Source organism: Carassius gibelio, chromosome A25, assembly GCF_023724105.1.
Source record: "Carassius gibelio isolate Cgi1373 ecotype wild population from Czech Republic chromosome A25, carGib1.2-hapl.c, whole genome shotgun sequence".
Lineage (NCBI taxonomy): Eukaryota > Metazoa > Chordata > Actinopteri > Cypriniformes > Cyprinidae > Carassius > Carassius gibelio.
The window spans coordinates 2501293-2521473 of NC_068395.1; positions in this window are offsets into that span (position 1 = coordinate 2501293).

Sequence of the window (20181 nt, forward strand, 5' to 3'; positions counted from 1 at the left end):
TCATCAGCATAACAGTGGAAACTAATGGCATATTTTCTAATAATATTACCAAGGGGCAACATGTATATTGAAAATAGAAGGGGACCTAGGACGGATCCTTGTGGCACTCCATATTTTACTGATGATAAATGAGATGACTCCCCATTTAAGTAAACAAAATGGTAACGATCGGACAGGTAGGATCTAAACCATCTTAGAGCCTTCCCTTGAATACCTGTATAGTTTTGTAATCGATCTATGAGTATGTCATGATCTATGGTGTCGAATGCAGCACTAAGATCAAGTAAAACGAACAATGAGATGCAGCCTTGATCTGACGCAAGTAGCAGGTCATTTGTAATTTTAAGTGCAGTTTCTGTGCTATGGTGAAATTCTTCATACAGATCATTTACACTGTAAAAAAAAAAAAAGAAATTTACCAATTACTGAAGTACTTTTTGTTTCAAAATTAATGTTTAATTTAATGTTATTTATGAAATTTACTAGAAATTAGTTTCTGCACCACATGTTTCAGTGTACACTGGCACAATAACAATACATAAATTCACAGTTGTGAGATGAGAAAACTCTATGAAAAAAAAAAAAGATCTTTCTTAAGAACAGGACCAAAACTTTTGATTTGTACACTGTACTTTTTGTTTTATTTTTATTAACTTAGAAGTTGAAAGTAAATAAGTTTTAGAAGAAAGTGCTATTTTGGAAGGGTTGATGTGAAAGAGAGAACAAGTGTTAGAGCGTTCATGCTCCTTGTGGCTCAGAATGTTTATTGGATAATTCATAAAGCTAACGATCGTTTCAGTGTCACATGGTCTAAAAAATTAGTTTGACAGATATTGTCAGGCTTTTTCAATAGCAATTTTTTTTTTTTTTTTTTTAATTATAGCAGAGGTTATGTCTGTCCACTACAAATGAACAGTATTTATTGTTGGGAGACAAGGATGGGCAAATCATTCTAGTGAAGTTCAAACTTCTGTTATACTTGTTTTACTAATGTACACAAAACTGGCTTGTTCAGTTCCAGTCACTGCGTGTGTGGTTAACATTAAACGTGAAAGTCATACATGTCATGCATGTCCAAACAGGTTTTTGTTTGTGTATGTGTGTGTGTGTGGATACCGCTTTGTTTGTCAATATGACAAGAATTTCTGTTTTATAATACTAAAATGAACTTGATGATCTTTGAAACAGCCTGCAGTGAAAAAACATGACCTTTACACACCTACACTGAAAACAATTGCTGTAGAAAATATTTTCACTCAGAAATTAAATTGAACAAAAAATAAGTATCTGTATATCATGCAAGTCATATCACTCTAAATATACAATTTTCCCTAAACAGTAATATCACTGAACTAAGGGGGTGAATCATTTTTCACTTTTCACTCAGAAATAATTACAAATAACATTAATTTTTGAATCGTTGCTTTATTTACTGTACAACTTTGAAAAATATTTGAATAGTCTCATGATACCGGATTGTTTGGTCATCCATTTCTAAAGTGTTTTAAACGTGAAAAGATTTTGCTTCTAGGAAAAAATAACCCTGTTTTTGTTTTGTTTTTTAAGAGTTTTTTTTTTTTTTTTTTTTTAAACAGTGTTTTACTGCGTTACATAAATGAAATAAATCTGGTTTATCAGAAGTTGAATGTTAACCCCACACTGAATTACAAAACAATGGAAAGTAACACAGTGAATTAAATGTAAATTTTTAGAAAGAGTCAAGTAATATTTTGGGGCAAAGTGACTTCTTGGTTTCCAAACATGACATTGTTCCTTTCTCTCTCTCTCTCTCAGCTGATATGTACTGGAAAAAGATCATGTAAAGTCAAGTGATTCAACAAAAGATCAAGTGTTTGAGTTTTGTCTTAGACGTGGACTATTGAGAAGGAATTATATTGATCTAACTGTCGCAGTGAGTGCAATTGGAATTAAGAGTTTTCTGACCCTGTTCCTTAGGCACAACAATATGCAAATTTTAATAAAACACACCTAAATGTATCCTCTCACGAAAAACATCCAAGGCTGTGTGTTGGAATGCCTCCAAGAGCACAGTGTGCAAACATTGGTTTAAAGTGTGAATTTGATGTTGTTAGTCCAAATTTGAATATCCGGGATATTTTACATTGTTTCCTAAAGATGAACTCATGGTTTTGGACAAGCCAGAACAGAATGAAAATCAATTTCAATGATTTTTCAATTCAAACAAAATCAAAGTCAATCAATTTTCACTCAGAAACTGATAAGCATATTTCACAAATAATTATAAAGAAATGGCTTGGAATGCATTGAATTAATAAATTAAGTTTTAAGCTGAAAGATTTCTTTGTTCTTACCAAGCCATCATCAGTGCCGCCATGTCCATTTTGTGCTTGTGAATGTTGCTGCTTTAAGTGGTTATTGAGACACGTGTAAAGTACAGTTTTAAAATATATTTTTTTACACTAACATTTCTTTCAGCAAGTACTGAAGTACATTTTACTTCAAAGGTTGTGTTTTATTTATAGTTTGTTCTAATAATTTGTGGAATTTAGATGTGAAGATATCACGCTCTTCGCTTCAGGCAGTTTCAGAGTTCACTGTCCTCTCCACTTCATTTAATTTCTTTGTATTTAACAAACAAAGTCCTGTCATACGGGTGAACAAAGTGGTTTCGGTTCACAGAGAACTGCAGATGTTTGAACTTGCATGACATTTAGTTTAGTGTTCATTCTCAACCCATTCTTTTCTACCAATTATCTTCAATCAGCGCAGATCCATCTTCCAGGTGATACAGACGATAAACAAAAATAACATACTACTGAAAGATAGGCTTTCAATCATCATATGACAAATAATTAAAAGGGACTAATAATAGAGGTATGCATAGATCCACCAGCAACAATAAAAGATAAAACCATAATTAATCTGCATAATTATTTATTGCTGGGATTTTGAGAACTTACTGCTTTATACATTTTCACAGATTCAAAAAATGCTAAACTTGTCAGAAATCGAAAATATAAGGATATAACTTAATCAAGTATATCTACAAAGATGAGTTTTCTAAGATCAATATTTAATCATTACTTACATTTGGTAATACTTTACATAAACTTTTGAGGTACTGCGTTTCTATTTGTAGGCCCTATTTAATGATTTATGCTTATTTATAATATTTACATTTTCAGGTGTGAAACTGGATCTACTGCTGTTTCCTTTTACTTTTACACACAGTTCTAGCTCACACACACATTTGGTGTACATTAGCTAAATAAATGTTTATACTCTCAAAGGCAATGTGAGTAGTTGAAAAGTAGTTGAATTTCAAGCTTTCATATGATTAAAATTTCAATTTTAATCCTCAATAGACCTTAATCAGGGCAGCGCCATATTTAATTTTTGACAGGAATGAAAACGAGGCTGTGATGGACTGAAAACAGAGCGTTCAATGGAATCTACTATAGTTCAACAAAATACTGATTGTTCAGCTTACAAAATGCCTTGAAATGAAATGTGAAATGTACATGATCTTGGACCTTTATACAGTGCATACCATTATGAAAGTCTTTCCCACACAGCCTTGTTTTCATCCATGTCAAATTTAGTATGGCATGTAACCTAATTAAGGTCTGTTGTTCAATTACACATGCTGATTTTATGGCTGCACGATTTATTTGTACATCAATAGTTAATTAATCTTTAAATAATTATCCAATAATTAAACAATAATTAAATAAATTCAATGATAAATTAATAGTCGACAACCTTGACTTTGAAACAGAAAGTGTTTAGAAGGTTGACTAAACAGCCCCACTCGTCACAAGTATTTTCTTGTAAAACATACTGAAATAATATTTAAATTATATATATATATATATATTTATATATATATTTCATTTGTTGAATCCCGATCTGCCTACCCTTATGCCCTTAAAGTATGTACTTTTTTTTGGTGAAGAAAAAATACACACTTTTGAGTGTGTAGTAGAAGAGTAGTCAAACTTTGGGACATACTATCACATCATACAGTTGTGTCTTTAACAAAACACCCTGTCACACAGTTACACGCACCCTGTCACATAAAACTGGTCTGTCAATTATCTTGTCACAGTTAACAACCTCCACATTCCTACCATATCGGCGAGAAAAGAAGTAGCATGTTGATTGAAAAAAATTGAAAAAAAAAACAGTGTGAGAGCTTACTATAGCTGCTATCTATGTGAACATTAAGGATGGACAAATATAAATATAGAAAGTGGGGCCTTAAAGAGAAAAGAGAAGGTGGAAAAGTTAGTCACTACACACAAACAACCCAAAATAAACAGTTTTTTTTTTTTTGCCAGCCTAACGTTAGTGCGAAGGACGACGTTGAAGGTGAGAGGGAAGTTTTTGTCAGCTAATAGCAGTTGCACGTCTTTGGATGAGAACAACAATGCAGCTGACAGCTTGATGAGGTGCAGAGAGACGGGGAGCGAAGAAGCAGTCGCAGACAAGCCAAAAGTTGGATATTTGTTGGGAAATATGTCACTTGGTTATCCAACAGATAGAGTAAAGACATGACATGGCAGACCTTGTCAAAAAAAAATTGTCCAGCTTGAAGGCGCAGAGTGCCATGTAGCAGCTTGCAGTGTTTATGATCAGTGGCGTCTGCATGGAAATATCGACGAGGCGTCAGAACAGCAAATCCGTCAACAAGTTAATTTTTGGAGGCAGGTTCTAGACCGCATCGTTAATGTCACTTTAATTCTGGCATCAAACATCCTTTCATTTCGTGAACACTTCGAAACACTTAAAGTGTAAATAAAGGTAATTTTCTCTCCATCATCGACCTACTGGCCAAGTATGATCCATATTTGAAGGAGCTGCTCAGTCGCCCTGCTGGTTCCGTTAAGTATCTCAGCCCAGAAATCCAAAATGAACTGATTGGTGTGGTCTCTGAGTCTGTCCAGAAAGAAGATCAGTGAGATTTAAACTGCGCCGTTTTTCTCTGTGATCATGGATATGACTCAAGGTGTATCTAAAGTGGATCAGATGAGTCAAATCTTTCATTATGTAACCCTAGAGAGAGATAGCCAGGGTGCTGCAATGGCTGTGAAAATCAATGAGTCTTTTCTGGGATTCCAGCAAATGCCTGACTCATCCGCTGGTACATTAGCCAATTTAATTTTATGTTTGGTTGAGAAAAAGGGTCTTGATATGAAAAAATGCCATGGCCAAGGATTTGATGGGGCTGCGAACATACACGGGAGTTCAGGCAAGCATAAAGGAGAGACAACCAAATGCCACTAATGTACACTGTGCTGCCCATAATTTAAATCTGGTCCTCAGTGATTCCGTTAAATCAATAATCGAGCTGACAAAGTTTACAACGCCATGGAAAAATGATATGTGTTTTTGCACACAGCATAAAGAGGTGGAATGTATTGGTTGAAATTACTGAAAAATCCACTCCGGGTGCTGATGTCACACTGAAAAAACTGCTGATGCCGTGTCTGGACTCAGATACAGATATATTGACGTGTTGAAGGCCCTGGCCAAAATTACGCTTACCAGTAAAAAGACAGATGAGCGCAACGAGTCTATGGCTTTGATAAAGCTGATGGAAAAATTTAAAGTGAAGTCTTGGAACAGATCAATGTCATTTCACAAATGCTACAGGCAAAGGATGCTGATCTTCTTAAAGCTACAGAATTACTCGACTCTGCCATCGTGGAGTTGACAAGGTTCAGGGAAAATTTAGAAGAGGCAAAAGCAACCGCACAATTCATGGCTGAAAAGTGGGGGAGTGAAACAAATCTTTGAAAAGGAAATAATTAGAAGAGCAAAGCGCCATTTTGCTGAATTCTGTCATGATGAACGTTTGGCTGATGCTGAAAGTTACTTCAAGGTAAATGTTTTTAACGCTTGCCTAGACATTATAATTTCCCAGCTGAGTCTGCGATTTCCAGTTTTGCGAACAGTTGCCGATTTGTTTAGAGTGATCCAGCCATGTATACTTGCAACTGAGGAGAAGAGTGCGATATAAGAAGGGGCACAGAGGTTAGTGGAGAGATACATCCAAGACTTGTCTCCAGCCCTTCCACAACATTTGATCGTATTCCATGCCGCCTTTAAAAGACAAATCTCTGGGAAGAAAACAGTTCAAGATCTGGCCAATTTTTGATGGTTGAAAACAATTCTATCACATCTAGCTTCAGTGACATGTGCACCATTTTATTTCTCTTTCTTACCATCCCTGTTACTGTTGTTTCAGCGGAGCGCTCATTTTCAAAACTGAAACTCATTTTTTGTTTTTTTTTGCGGAGCACCATGTTGCAAAACAGACTATTGGGACTGGCGATTGAATTAAAGCCGTGAATTAAACACCACGTTCATCGTGGGTGAATTTGCCGAAAGAAAGGCCTGGAGAATGCAACTAAAATGAGTGAGTAGTTTTATGTTTTTACATTTTTGGTCGCCATGCCAAGATCAGTAGTTTAAAAGTGTTTAAAAAGTGTGTTTTTTTTTTTTTTTTGCACACCTGACATCCCACTCGAAGTTGTTCTTATTCGCACTTTGAATATGTTTACACTATAAAATCTGGCAAAATACAATTTTGCATTTTTTTTTTTTTTTACAATTATCTTATCTATATAAGCCATTTTTACAAGAATGGACTACAGTTGAAGGAACCCAACCTCCTTATTCTTGATAAATATATTTGCTTCTTGGCTTAAGTGAAATTGTCCGTCTAAAGTGTTAAAGACATCTAAACTTTTCAGAATGCCGCAAGCGCACCGCAGGTCATGTAGCTTTCTCACCTTTTCTGTAACAACGTTGAAAGCTCAGCCAAGATAAAGGAACAGCTGATCATAGTTGTATATGGATTGCCATTTTTTTTGGTTTAGTAGCAGAGTACTGCAAGCAATTTTTAGTTCTGCAAATCCATTTATCCACTGCTGAAATTTCCGCATCTTCATTTCTCTCAATACCATAGATAAGCAAATGTACATGGTATGATAATCATAAATGTTTATATCACGGTATATTGTCATACCGGAATATCATTACAACCCTAGTGCTGAGTTAAAATAACCCTGAAACATAACTTCAGAGCAGGTTATGTTCAGTGAATAAGATGCTGTGAGTTACTTTATTTTTTTTTAAATTGAAAGCTGAGTTTATCTATTCACTTACCCTTATACATACCTGGTATGTCAGATGGTTTCTGGAATACCCCGTTGCCAGGTCATCATATACTACATCGTTTGCATACACCAGCAGGATCAACGTATGCAAATTCCTGGGTCTTGACAACATTCCTGGGCGTGTAATGAGAGACTGTGCATTGAAACTCACTTACGTCTTCACAATCATTTTCAACATCTCGCTTAGTCAGTCTGTTGCTTCCTCATGCTTCAAAGCTACCACCATCATTCCAGTCCCGAAGAAGCCATCTGCTTCCTGCTTCAGTGATTGCCGTCCAATTGCACTTATCCCTATTCTCATTAAGTGCTTTGAACGGCTAGTCATGCAATTCAAGTCTGCCCGCCCCCATTCCCGGACCCCTTCCAGTTTGCATATTGGACCAACCGCTCGACCAATGACGCCATCGCAACTAGCCTCTACTCAGCACTGACACAAAAGACTCATTTGTTATAATGCTGTTCTTAGACTTCAGTTCAGCATTTAACACAATCGTCCCTATACAGCTCATATACAATATATAGTGATATATTCAATGTTACCCAGAAAACAGGATACAGGTTTAACTCATTTGAAATACTTCTGCTTAATGTTACACTGTCAGATATGCAACAGAAATCGAATGTATCTCTTGCTCTGGCTACTGTGTATAGACCACCAGGGCCATATACAGAATTCTTAAAAGAATTTGCAGATTTCTTCCTTGTGGTTACAGTTGATAAGACAATAATCATGGGAGATTTTAATATTCACATTGATTATACAAATGATGTATTAGGACTTGCGTTTACTGACCTAATAAACTGTAAAAAAAACTTTTGGAGTCAAGCTAAATGTCACCGGGCCCACTCATCGTTTTAATCATACACACTAGATTAAATTATATGTCATGGAATCGATCTTACTGCTATAGATATTGTACCTCAAAGTGATGATATTACAGACCACAGATTTGCAAATAACCTGCCTGATCTATCTCAACTGCTATTTGTACCCAAAAATACACATGAACTAGATGAAATGACTGACAACATGGGCACTATTTTCTCTAATACATTAGAAGCTGTTGCCCCTATCAAATTGAAAAAGGTTAGAGAAAACGTACTGTGCCATGGTATAACAGTAATACTCACTCTCTCAAGAAAGTAACTCGTAGTCTTGAATGCAAATGGAGAAAAACTTACTTGGAAGTTTTTAGAATTGCATGGAAAAACAGTATGTCCAGCTATAGACAGGCTCTAAAATCCGCTAGGGCAGAGTATATAAACAAACTACTGTACCAGAGAAAATAACCAAAACAATCTAAGGTTTTTATTTAGCACAGCTAAATTAACAAATTTCCAGGCACCACCTGATTCAAATATTCCACCAACGCTTAATAGTAACGACTTTATGGATTTATTCACTGATAAAATAGATAACATTAAGAAATACAACAGCAAATGTAGATTCTACAGCGTCTTACACTTCAGTTTCATCCATCGCACCCAAAGATAAACTGTAGTGCTTTACAACCATAGGACATGAAGAACTAAATAAACCATTATCAAGCCTCTTATTAAGAAACCAAAACTAGATCTTAGTGTACTGGCAAATTATAGGCCTATTTCAAATCTTCCATTTACGTCTAAAATTTTAGAAAAAGTTGTGTCTGCTCAATTGAGCACCTTCCTGCACAAAAATGATCTGTATGAAGAATTTCAGGTTTTAGGCCCTACCATAGCACAGAAACTGCACTTGTTAAAATTGCAAATGACCTGCTTCTTGCGTCAGATCAAGGCTGCATCTCATTTCTAGTCTTACTTGATCTTAGTGCTGCGTTCGACACCATAGATCATGACGTACTCATAGATAGATTACAAAACTATACAGGTATTCAAGGGCAGGCTCTAAGATGGTTTAGGTCCTACCTGTCCGATCGCTACCATTTTGTTTATTTAAATGGGGAGTCATCTCATTTATCACCAGTAAAATATGGAGTGCCACAAGGATCCGTCCTAGGTCCCCTTCTATTTTCAATATACATGTTGCCCCTTGGTAATATTATTAGAAAATACAGAATTAGCTTCCACTGTTATGCTGATGATACTCAGCTATATATCTCAACAAGACCATGAAACTTCTAAATTATCTAAGCTAACAGATTGTGGTAAAAATGTAAAAGATTGGATGACAAATAACTTTCTCCAATTAAACTCGGATAAGATATTAATTATTGGACCAAAAAACAGTACACAGAATCTTGTAGATTACAATCTGCAACTAGACGGATGTACTGTTACTTCCTCTACAGTCAGAAATCTGGGTGTTATATTAGACAGCAATTTGTCTTTTGAAAATCACATTTCCCATGTTACAAAAACTGCATTCTTCCATCTTAGAAACATTGCCATGCTATGAAACATGTTATCTGTTTCTGATGCAGAAAAGCTAGTTCATGCATTCATGACCTCTAGACTGGACTATTGTAATGCACTTCTAGGTGGTTGTCCTGCTTCGTCAATAAACAAGCTACAGGTAGTCCAAAATGCAGCAGCTAGAGTCCTTACGAGGTCAAGAAAACATGATCATATTACCCCAATTTTACAGTCTCTGCAGTGGCTACCTATTAAGTTCTGTATCAGTTACAAATTATCATTACTTACCTATAAGGCCCTAAATGGTTTAGCTACTGCGTACCTAACTAGCCTTCTACCACGTTACAATCCATCACGCTCCCTAAGGTCACAAAACGCTGGACTTTTGGTAGTTCCTAGGATAGCAAAGTCCACTAAAGGATGTAGAGCTTTCTCACATTTGGCTCCCAAACTCTGGAATAGCCTTCCTGATAATGTTCGGGGTTCAGACACACTCTTTCTGTTTAAATCTAGATTAAAAACGCATCTCTTTTGCCAAGCATTCGAATAATGTATCTCTTAAATTGTGAGTGTAGTTGTGTCTGATCAAATGTGCATTCTTATTCATTAGCTTGGGTTAAACTAATTTTACTTTGTTGGATCAGCTGCTATGCTAATGATGTCTCTATTTTGCTTCTATGTTTTGCCACGGGATTTACATCCTGTGGTAACTAGGATTTACACAAGCTCCATTCTGGATCCAGAACACCTGAGAAGAGATGATGCTGACCCTCAGAGGACCCCAGATGATGCTAACCCTGAATCAACAAACAGAACTAACAAATATTGCTACAAGTGTGACTGCTTCATAATCTGGCTCTCTACGTCTTATATTAATTTTTCAAAAAATCCTGTAATACGTGCACAAACTGACCACCACTTATTAGCTACTTCTAAATATATTAGAAACATAATTTTCTGTAAAGATGCTTTGTAATGATTTGTATTGTAAGAAGCGCTATACAAATAAACTTGAACTGAATTGAATTGAATAAACAAACTGGTCACTGTGCAACTGGCGGTTCGACTTTCTGTCTCTGAAAGGCAAGGCATAGAGGTGTTTGGCATGTGTTTGGCTGAATGACTCATGCTAGTGATGGAAATGATACGCCCCTTACTGTCATGCCTGAACCCAATTTAAATGAGGCATTTTCTGCATCCAGTGGGGACATAATTATAGATTATAATGACTTATACTGTCTTTTTATGCATTGCATTGCATATCGCACTGTGTAAACAAAACTATGTTTGCATTTCTGATCGGAGAAACGACAAGTGATACTCTACACTGATCAAAATAAAAAAAATTAAAAAACACAAGACCGATACAGGGACAGCCATGCCAACTCAAATTCAGGGAGAGAAATCCAGACCAGTTGGTACGTATTCAGCCCAGATGGTGGATCAGCACCTAGAGAGGACCTCTACTGCCCTGAAACACAGCCGAGACCAGGACAACTAGATGAGCGTTAGATACAGATCCCCCGTATCCCCTGCTTCTCAGTATCCCTCCTCATCTCCTCGCTCCTCCGTCCTCCATCCTATGACCCGGAAACCGATCGAGCACAGCCATCTTGAAGGACATCTCAATTCTCTAATTGCACCACGAGGAGGCGAGGAGGGAGGAGGCTTCATGAGAAGCGATGAGCAAGGATACAGAGTAGATCGCATGCGAAGTAAACCCAAAGCTCACGATTTTTATGCGCTCACTGTCCGATTGTCGAGTTGCGATTTGACTGCTCACACTATACGTGAGTTATCAACCGAATCAACATGAAGGATCCCTCAGAACCCGGATGTTTGTGGCAGTTTCTGAATAAACATGCTTTGACGGGATAAACGCACTGCTTTGGTGATATGCGCAATTCTGTGTGCTGAAACGTCCAAAAAAATAAAACAGGCGTAGACATATCTAGACGCGCAGGTGGCTCAGAAGACGTGGCCAATATGGTTTATCCATTTTGCAACGTGAACTGGAGGTAAGCAGGCGTTTTCTTCCCTCTTTTTTTTTCCTTTGCCATGACTCCACAAGTTTTCCCTCCATCACTTCAGTCCACACTACACACCGTGTCGCCATGGTTCCTCACAAGAGGCAACCAAAATTTCTGACATGTCAGCAATCCATCTGACCAACCGATTGCCAGTTGGGAGAGGTTAATCGCCTCTAGTTTCCCCTTGTACACTGCACGAACGCTGCACGACAAACAACGCACGAAAATGCTGAATATCTTCCCGACCTGAAAAAGAGTCGCACGAGTCAGAATTCAGCTCAAAATCGGATGAAAATCGCACAGTGTATGCCCGAAACAAAGTTCAACATGGAAAATCAGTTGTTTTTCTGGTTCGAGTGATATCCGCTCAAGGCCAGTACCCTTTACAAAGTAGTACAACTGCATTAATCACCCACAACAAATACATGAGCTCAGATGAATATTGGTGGCATTTAACTTCTGTCACTTTTGGCTTTGAGTGGGCAAATTATGCCCAGAAAACCTCTGAATTACAGGCAACCCTGAAGAGTCATGTCAGAGTCACTGAACAAGTTTTTTTCTCTGACACTGCAGTGCAGCAGTTCCAGCAAATAAAACATGAATTGAAACACGCACCTGCCCTCGCCTACAGGGCCATTGCTACACAACTGGTGGCCCGGGGTGAAATTCATGTTGGAGGCCCCCCACCCCCAATTAAAAGCACTTGAAGCATATATTACCTTTTTTCTTTTTACAACCTTTCATTTAAATTTACCGGTCAAAAGTAACCATTATTAATGTTTTTATAAGAAGTCTCTTAGGTTCATCAAGGTTATATTTATATGAACAAAAATACAGCAATATAATAGTTTAATATAATGGATTTATATTTTACTACTGTAGCAAGTTCGTGGGAGGAAAGGAAGAGGACAAAGGGGTCGGCTGGACTACTGACGTATTTATGTAACCGGGTGGTGTTATGACTATGAGAGTTTGGGGGAAGTTGTAGTGCTCTTAAAATGTACTGGTCCAAATGTTGATGAAAGTCTCACATGCACTGAAGCTGAAAATGAGATGGGAGTTTCAGAGCAATCACCTGTTGATCCGACAGTTCCGGCCAGTATAGAATTTGGGGAAGGGTCTCAAGAGTAAAGTGGGGTTTCTAGTTTGCACCCACCTCGAAGGAGTACTAGATCTAATGTGGGTCAACATTCAACATTCATCACAACCCGACAAGAAAATCAAAACAACAAATTGAATTAAAATACAAAAATAAATTAGCAAATCTGAAAACGTTCATTCTGTGTCAATTTACTTATTTTGTTAACTGGCAACAAAACTTGGTACCAGGAGTGGGGTCTTTCACATTTTAATTTTGCCAGTGACGGTTAAGTGTTAGTGGCACACGGATTGCCAGTTGGGAGAGGTTAATCGCCTCTAGTTTCCCCTTGTACACTGCACGAACGCTGCACGACAAACAACGCACGAAAATGCTGAATATCTTCCCGACCTGAAAAAGAGTCGCACGAGTCAGAATTCAGCTCAAAATCGGATGAAAATCGCACAGTGTATGCCCGAAACAAAGTTCAACATGGAAAATCAGTTGTTTTTCTGGTTCGAGTGATATCCGCTCAAGGCCAGTACCCTTTACAAAGTAGTACAACTGCATTAATCACCCACAACAAATACATGAGCTTAGATGAATATTGGTGGCATTTAACTTCTGTCACTTTTGGCTTTGAGTGGGCAAATTATGCCCAGAAAACCTCTGAATTACAGGCAACCCTGAAGAGTCATGTCAGAGTCACTGAACAAGTTTTTTTCTCTGACACTGCAGTGCAGCAGTTCCAGCAAATAAAACATGAATTGAAACACGCACCTGCCCTCGCCTACAGGGCCATTGCTACACAACTGGTGGCCCGGGGTGAAATTCATGTTGGAGGCCCCCCACCCCCAATTAAAAGCACTTAAAGCATATATTACCTTTTTTCTTTTTACAACCTTTCATTTAAATTTACCGGTCAAAAGTAACCATTATTAATGTTTTTATAAGAAGTCTCTTAGGTTCATCAAGGTTATATTTATATGAACAAAAATACAGCAATATAATAGTTTAATATAATGGATTTATATTTTACTACTGTAGCAAGTTCGTGGGAGGAAAGGAAGAGGACAAAGGGGTCGGCTGGACTACTGACGTATTTATGTAACCGGGTGGTGTTATGACTATGAGAGTTTGGGGGAAGTTGTAGTGCTCTTAAAATGTACTGGTCCAAATGTTGATGAAAGTCTCACATGCACTGAAGCTGAAAATGAGATGGGAGTTTCAGAGGAATCACCTGTTGATCCGACAGTTCCGGCCAGTATAGAATTTGGGGAAGGGTCTCAAGAGTAAAGTGGGGTTTCTAGTTTGCACCCACCTCGAAGGAGTACTAGATCTAATGTGGGTCAACATTCAACATTCATCACAACCCGACAAGAAAATCAAAACAACAAATTGAATTAAAATACAAAAATAAATTAGCAAATCTGAAAACGTTCATTCTGTGTCAATTTACTTATTTTGTTAACTGGCAACAAATTAATGAATGAATTATGTTTTTGTTGAGAGGCTCTGCATTAGAAGAGGTTCGTCTGCGACAAGATGTAGACACTGATGTAGCCACTGATGTACTTACTTATCTTAGAGAGTCTTTCACTGATATACGCAGCAGTGCTCAGCTTCTACAGGACTTTTATAGTCGTAAGCAAAAAGAGGTGGAGGATGTCCGTGATTTCTCTAATGCACTAGCCCAAGCTTTCGGTCGAATTACTAAGTGTGCACCAGAGGCTTTGGGAAATGAAAAGATAATGTTAAGAGACCAGTTTGTAGAGGGCATGTGAGACCCTTCACTCAGACGAGAACTTCGACGGTATGTAAGGGAGAAACCTGAGTCTTCTATGGTGTAGGTGAGAGATGAAGATTACCTCTCACAACTCAGTCACTTTATCACAGGTAATGGATGTAGTCGCTGAACAGGGGAGGCAGACCCTTGAGTTAACACAGGCTGTTAAAGGCTTACTGACACAACAACAAGGGGCTGGTAGTCTGAGGACAAATAACACAAGAGTCCAGTTACGGTTCACGGAGGATGGACAGCCCATATGTCTAAAATGTCAGTAAGCAGGGCATATCGCAAGGAGCTGCCCCCAAAAACGTGGCTCTAGAAAACAAGCAGCCCTTCCCAACGACTCGGGAAACGTGACGCCCCGGTTGCTGTGAGTCAAGCAATCCAGGGGCAGCCTATAGACTCAAGTCAAGAAGAACTGCTAATGCGGGCAGTGGGAACATGCCCTCAAGTAGATATTAAGGTTCTTGGTGTAGAAGTATCATGTCTCTTGGACACAGGCAGCCAAGTTAGTACAATATCAGAAAGTTTCTTCCGACAGCATTTGGGAGGTGATGATGAAGACATGTTTTCAACTGCTGGATGGCTCAAGCTCACTGCCGCCAACGGACTGGATATCCCGTACTTGGGATATCTTGAGCTGGAAGTAGAGACTTTGGGCAGAATGATCCCAAAATGTGGTTTCTTAGTGGTGAAGGACCCTTTACCCTCCTCAAAGGCTGTTTCTTGTATTGTAGGAATGAACATCATAAGCCGGTGCAGGCAGATGCAGTGCAGTCTGAGTTCGAGGCTCCATTGCAAAAGGGGCTAGAGACTGATTGGAAGAACATACTCCAGCATACACAGACCTGTGATGTCCGTAAAAGTTGGGTGGCCCATGTAGCCGGGAGGAGTGTCATTCATGTGCCAGCAGCCTCCATAACTATGGTAATCGCAAAAGGATGGCTGGTGAGTGCTAAAGGTGAAAGCCAGTGACTGCTAGAGCCAACACACCTACCGCTGCCAGGGGGTTTGCTGGTTATGCCGACAGTAGTAAGTTCCCACCATAATGAAGGTCCAGTTCAAGTTCTTAACATGTCTAATGAAGATGTGTGGTTGCACCCCAGGACTCGCATCGGTGTCCTGTCACAAGTAGAGCTGGTGGATAATGATCCAGGACACAAGGTAACATTCCATCGCATTTCTGCTAATGCCGAAGAGATTTCTCTGGGGGCCAAGTCACCATCAAATCAAGAGCTGTGCTCTGAAGTAGTGTCTCAGCTGGACATTGGAGGTACGGTAGAACAGCAAGCCGAGTTGAAAGCATTACTCACTGAATATGCTCATGTGTTCGCCATGGGGGATGAGGATCTCGGGTTCACAAACATGAAATTAATTTGGTGGACGATTTGCCTGTTAACCTTCCGTATCGTAGAATTCCACCGAACCAATACAGAGAGGCCAAGGAGCATATAGCGAAACTGGTGAGAAAGGGTGTTATCCAAGAGAGTTCAAGCGCCTATGCATCCCCAGTGGTGCTAGTGAGAAAGGCTGATGGTAGTAATAGGTTGTGAGTTGACAACCTCAAGCTAAATCTGAAAACTAAGCATGATGCCTTTCCACTGCCACGAGTGGATGAGAGTTTTGATGTGCTATTAGGCGCCCAGTTCTTTTTCGAGTATCGACCTGGCCAGTGGATATCAACAGGTGGCTGTAGCAGAAAAGGAACGGCACAAGACGGCCTTCACCATGCCCTTTGGGCTGTATGAACATCTAAGAATGCCGATGGGGGAGTGTAACAGGCCTGCAACTTTTCAAAGATTAATGCAAACAACAATGAATGATCTAATCTTCGAGATTATGCTTGTGTATTTGGATGACATTTTGGTGTTTTCCAGAACATTTCCTGAGCATTTGGAGAGGTTGCGGACTGTGTTAACAAGGCTAGAGGAGACTGGACTAAAAGTAAAAATCGGAAAATATCATTTCCTACAGCCTACCATGACATTTTTGGGGCACCAGGAATCCGCCGAGGGTATAGCAACCGACCCTAACAAGATCTCTGCTGTGAAGCAGTGGCCAGTACCCACAACTTTGAAAGCTCTTAGGTCGTTCCTCGGGTTCAGTGGGTATTATAGATATTATAGAAGATTTGTCCCTGGCTTCTCAAAAATCGCAGGGCCACTGCATGATTTAGTCAATCAATATCTGAACGAGAGACCCCCAGCAAAAGTTAACCAAAAGGTGATCAGTGGGTGGAGTCCTGAGTGTCAGGCATCCTTTGATGTTTTGAAGGAGAAACTAACTAGTGCGCCTGTGCTCAGATTTGCTGATTTCACTGCCCCATTAATACTTGAGACTGACGCGAGTAATCAGGGCTTAGGAGCTGTCCTTCTGCAGCAGCAAGATGGAAAGAAAAGGGTGATCTCTTACGCGAGCCGAAGGTTGCGAAATGCTGAAAGGAATGACAATCATTACAGCAGCCTGAAATTAGAGCTGCTGAGTCTCAAGTGGGCAGTAACTTAAAAATTTCAGAGCTATTTGTTGGGTTCCAAATTTACAGTCATCACCGATAATAACCCATTATGTTACCTAAACACCGCCAAGCTAGGAGACCTCGAACAAAGGTGGGTGGCGCAACTAGCGGCATTTGATTTTGATGTCCAATACCGACCGGGTTGGTGTAATCATGCGTCAGATGCCTTGTCTAGGCAGCCCTTGGCAGGGGAGCCCGCGGTAGACCTGGAAGATGCTGAATATGACAACTGTGTGACTATTTGTAGCCTGGTCCGAAGTGGGACTGCTTTTGATGCAGAATTGGTCCAAGCAGGGATAGAGAGGTGCGGAGTCCGGCAGATGCGTGCTGTTGAAGCAGGTGGGCTGGCTTCCAGGGAAGCACAGGGGAGTACTCCAATTTGGCCCGGCTATTCTAAAGAGCAATTGGCCACATTTCAGAGTCAGGATCCAGTGTTGAAGGAGTTCAGGATCTTTTGGGATCAGAAACTTAAACCTGCCAGGTTGGAGGGGAAGATCCTGTCCAAATCCGTGCAATCCTTGATGAAGCAGTGGACCAGATTAAGGGAAAAGGAGGGATTGTTGTATCGGGTAGTGGAGGATATGCGCCATGGGGAGTGCTTCCAGTTAGTCCCAGCCTGTTTAAGAACTCAGGTGCTGGAAAGTGTACATGCTGGGATGGGGCACCAGGGGATTGAAAGAACCCTGCAGCTGATGAAGCGAAGATGTTACTGGGTTGGAATGCATGGAGATCTTTAGCAGTGGATTAAGAATTGCCAGCGATGCATTCTTAAGAAAATGCCTAAAGTGCATCCACCCATGAGGTAATTCCTTGCCAGCCTGCCTCTAGAAGTGGTGGCAGTGGATTTCACTTTGCTGGAACCAGCTACTGATGGAAGGGAGTACGTCTTAGTTGTCACTGATGTGTTCACCAAGTTCACACAAGCTTTTGCGACGCGGGACCAGAAGGCTGACACCACAGCTAATGTTCTCTTGAGGGAGTGGTTCATGAAATTTGGGGTTCCAGAACAACTACATTCCGACCAGGGGCGCAATTTTGAAAGTGAGGTGATTGCAGAATTGTGCAAGCTATATGGGGTTAAGAAGAGCCGTACCACCCCCCATCATCCTACAGGAAATGCCCAGTGCGAGCGTTTCAATCGCACTCTTTTTGAGCTGCTTTGAACACTCCCTCCTGAGACCAAAAGACGGTGGCTTGAACATCTGGCAGAACTGGTCTACGCATACAACGTTACCCCACATTCAACAACAGGGTATTCTCCCTTCTATCTGATGTTCGGTGTGGACCCTCAGTTGCCAGTGGATGCATTGGTGGGACGAGAATCATGAGCTGAGACGACTCATGACTGGTTAGCAGTCCATCCGATACGTCTGAAAGAAGCTCATGAACGTGCCAAGGCCTATGCTGAGAAAAAAGCAGCAGAGCGGATTGAGCTTTCCCATGATAAAGTGTATTGTCCCCCATTTGAGATTGGTCAGATTGTATACTTGAGAAATCGACCCCTTGGAAGGAATAAAATACAGGATGCCTGGCATCCGACCCAATATCGGGTGATAGAGATTCAAAGGACAACGCCTACTGTGGAACCATTGGAAGGAGGCCCCATCAGGAGAGTGAATCGGGTGGATCTCAGACCATGTGTGCACATCCCTGATTCAGTGGTCCCCAAAAGGTGTTCTGAGCCTAATCGGGAAGTGGATGAGGTTTCAACAGGGGATGTGGACTATGAGAGTTTGGGGGAAGGTGTAGTGCTCTTAAAATTTACTGGTCCAAATGTTGATGAAAGTCTCACATGCACTGAAGCTGAAAATGAGATGGGAGTTTCAGGAATCACCTGTTGATCCGACAGTTCTGGCCAGTATAGAATTTGGGGCAGGGTCTCAAGAGTAAAGTGGGGTTTCTAGTTTGCACCCACCTCGAAGGAGTACCAGATCTAATGTGGGTCAACATTCAAATCCACACCATGAGCCTAGATCAGCCCTTAGTCATAGTGCTGTTTCTCAGATGATAGCCAATTTGGGAACTGTGTTCTTTAGAGAAGCAGTCAAAGAGCTAAGAAATTCTTACACTGTCACCGAGGACATTGACAGGTTGGCAGGGGAGAATGTAACCGGGTGGTGTTAGAGTAGGGGGTACGCAAGTAGTGCACCTCCCCTTTAAGAGAGCGACTGCTATTGATGATGCACTCAGAGAGTGCGATATTGAGACAGACCGTTTATGCAGTGCATGAGAGAAGGCAATAGTGTGTCATCCTAAGGTAAATCCATCATTTATGTACATATGATGATATTAATTTAATCTGATGTTAGTTTGGTTCAATCCCGTGTATGTACCATGTGTATTTTATGGGATTTGGATGAACGGAGATTGTGTGATATTGCACCTGACAAGTGTTCCAGATTCTCTGTAAAACAGAATTTGGTAAGTGTTAATTGTGATGTCTAAGTGCATAACGTATCTGAACTGCGTGTACAATGTTCTTTGTACATTTATATTTGATTTCCATGAAGCATTGTTTAATTAATATGATGGAAATGCTGACAGTAGGTCTGTGTTTGTTTAGGGTGCCACTGCCGTGTTTGTGTGGTCTTAACAATCATTGTTTCACCCTAAAAGTGTGCCCTAACATTTCAGTATTTATACATTTGGAAGAATTAACACATTATTTGAGTTTTGCTTATTTACTTTTATTTTTGATCATATATTTGAAACCACCATTTGGAGTGAAAGTGCAGTTTTAGTGACCCCGTGTGGTGAATCTGTTTTTTTTTCTCGTAAATCGAGTGATATTGAAACATCACCTGTTATTAGTTGAACTATTGATTTAATTTTTTTTTCAAGATCACAACCCGGCCCAGAAAATCAATACAACAGATTGAATTACAAATACAAAATACAAAATACAAAAATAAATTAGCAAATTTGAAAACATTTATTAACTCAAAAATAACTTAAACTTCGCAAACACCAAATGTTGACTTTTACTCTGACATCAACACAGACACGTTCGCACAACACTTCCAGTTTACTCGTTCCGGTTTCCGTTTCCAGTTCACGTCAGCAGTCCATCTCTCTCTCGACTGCTTCTGTCTCTCCTGGCATTTTATATTCTCTCCGCACCAATTACTGAAACAAGAAACAGGTGTTGATAGTTTTTGCCCAAACCACTCACTTATCGCTCGTCTCCTGATTCTCTCTCCTGCTGCAGACTTCGCTAAACCATGCCCCCCCCTGCCACATACCCCCAC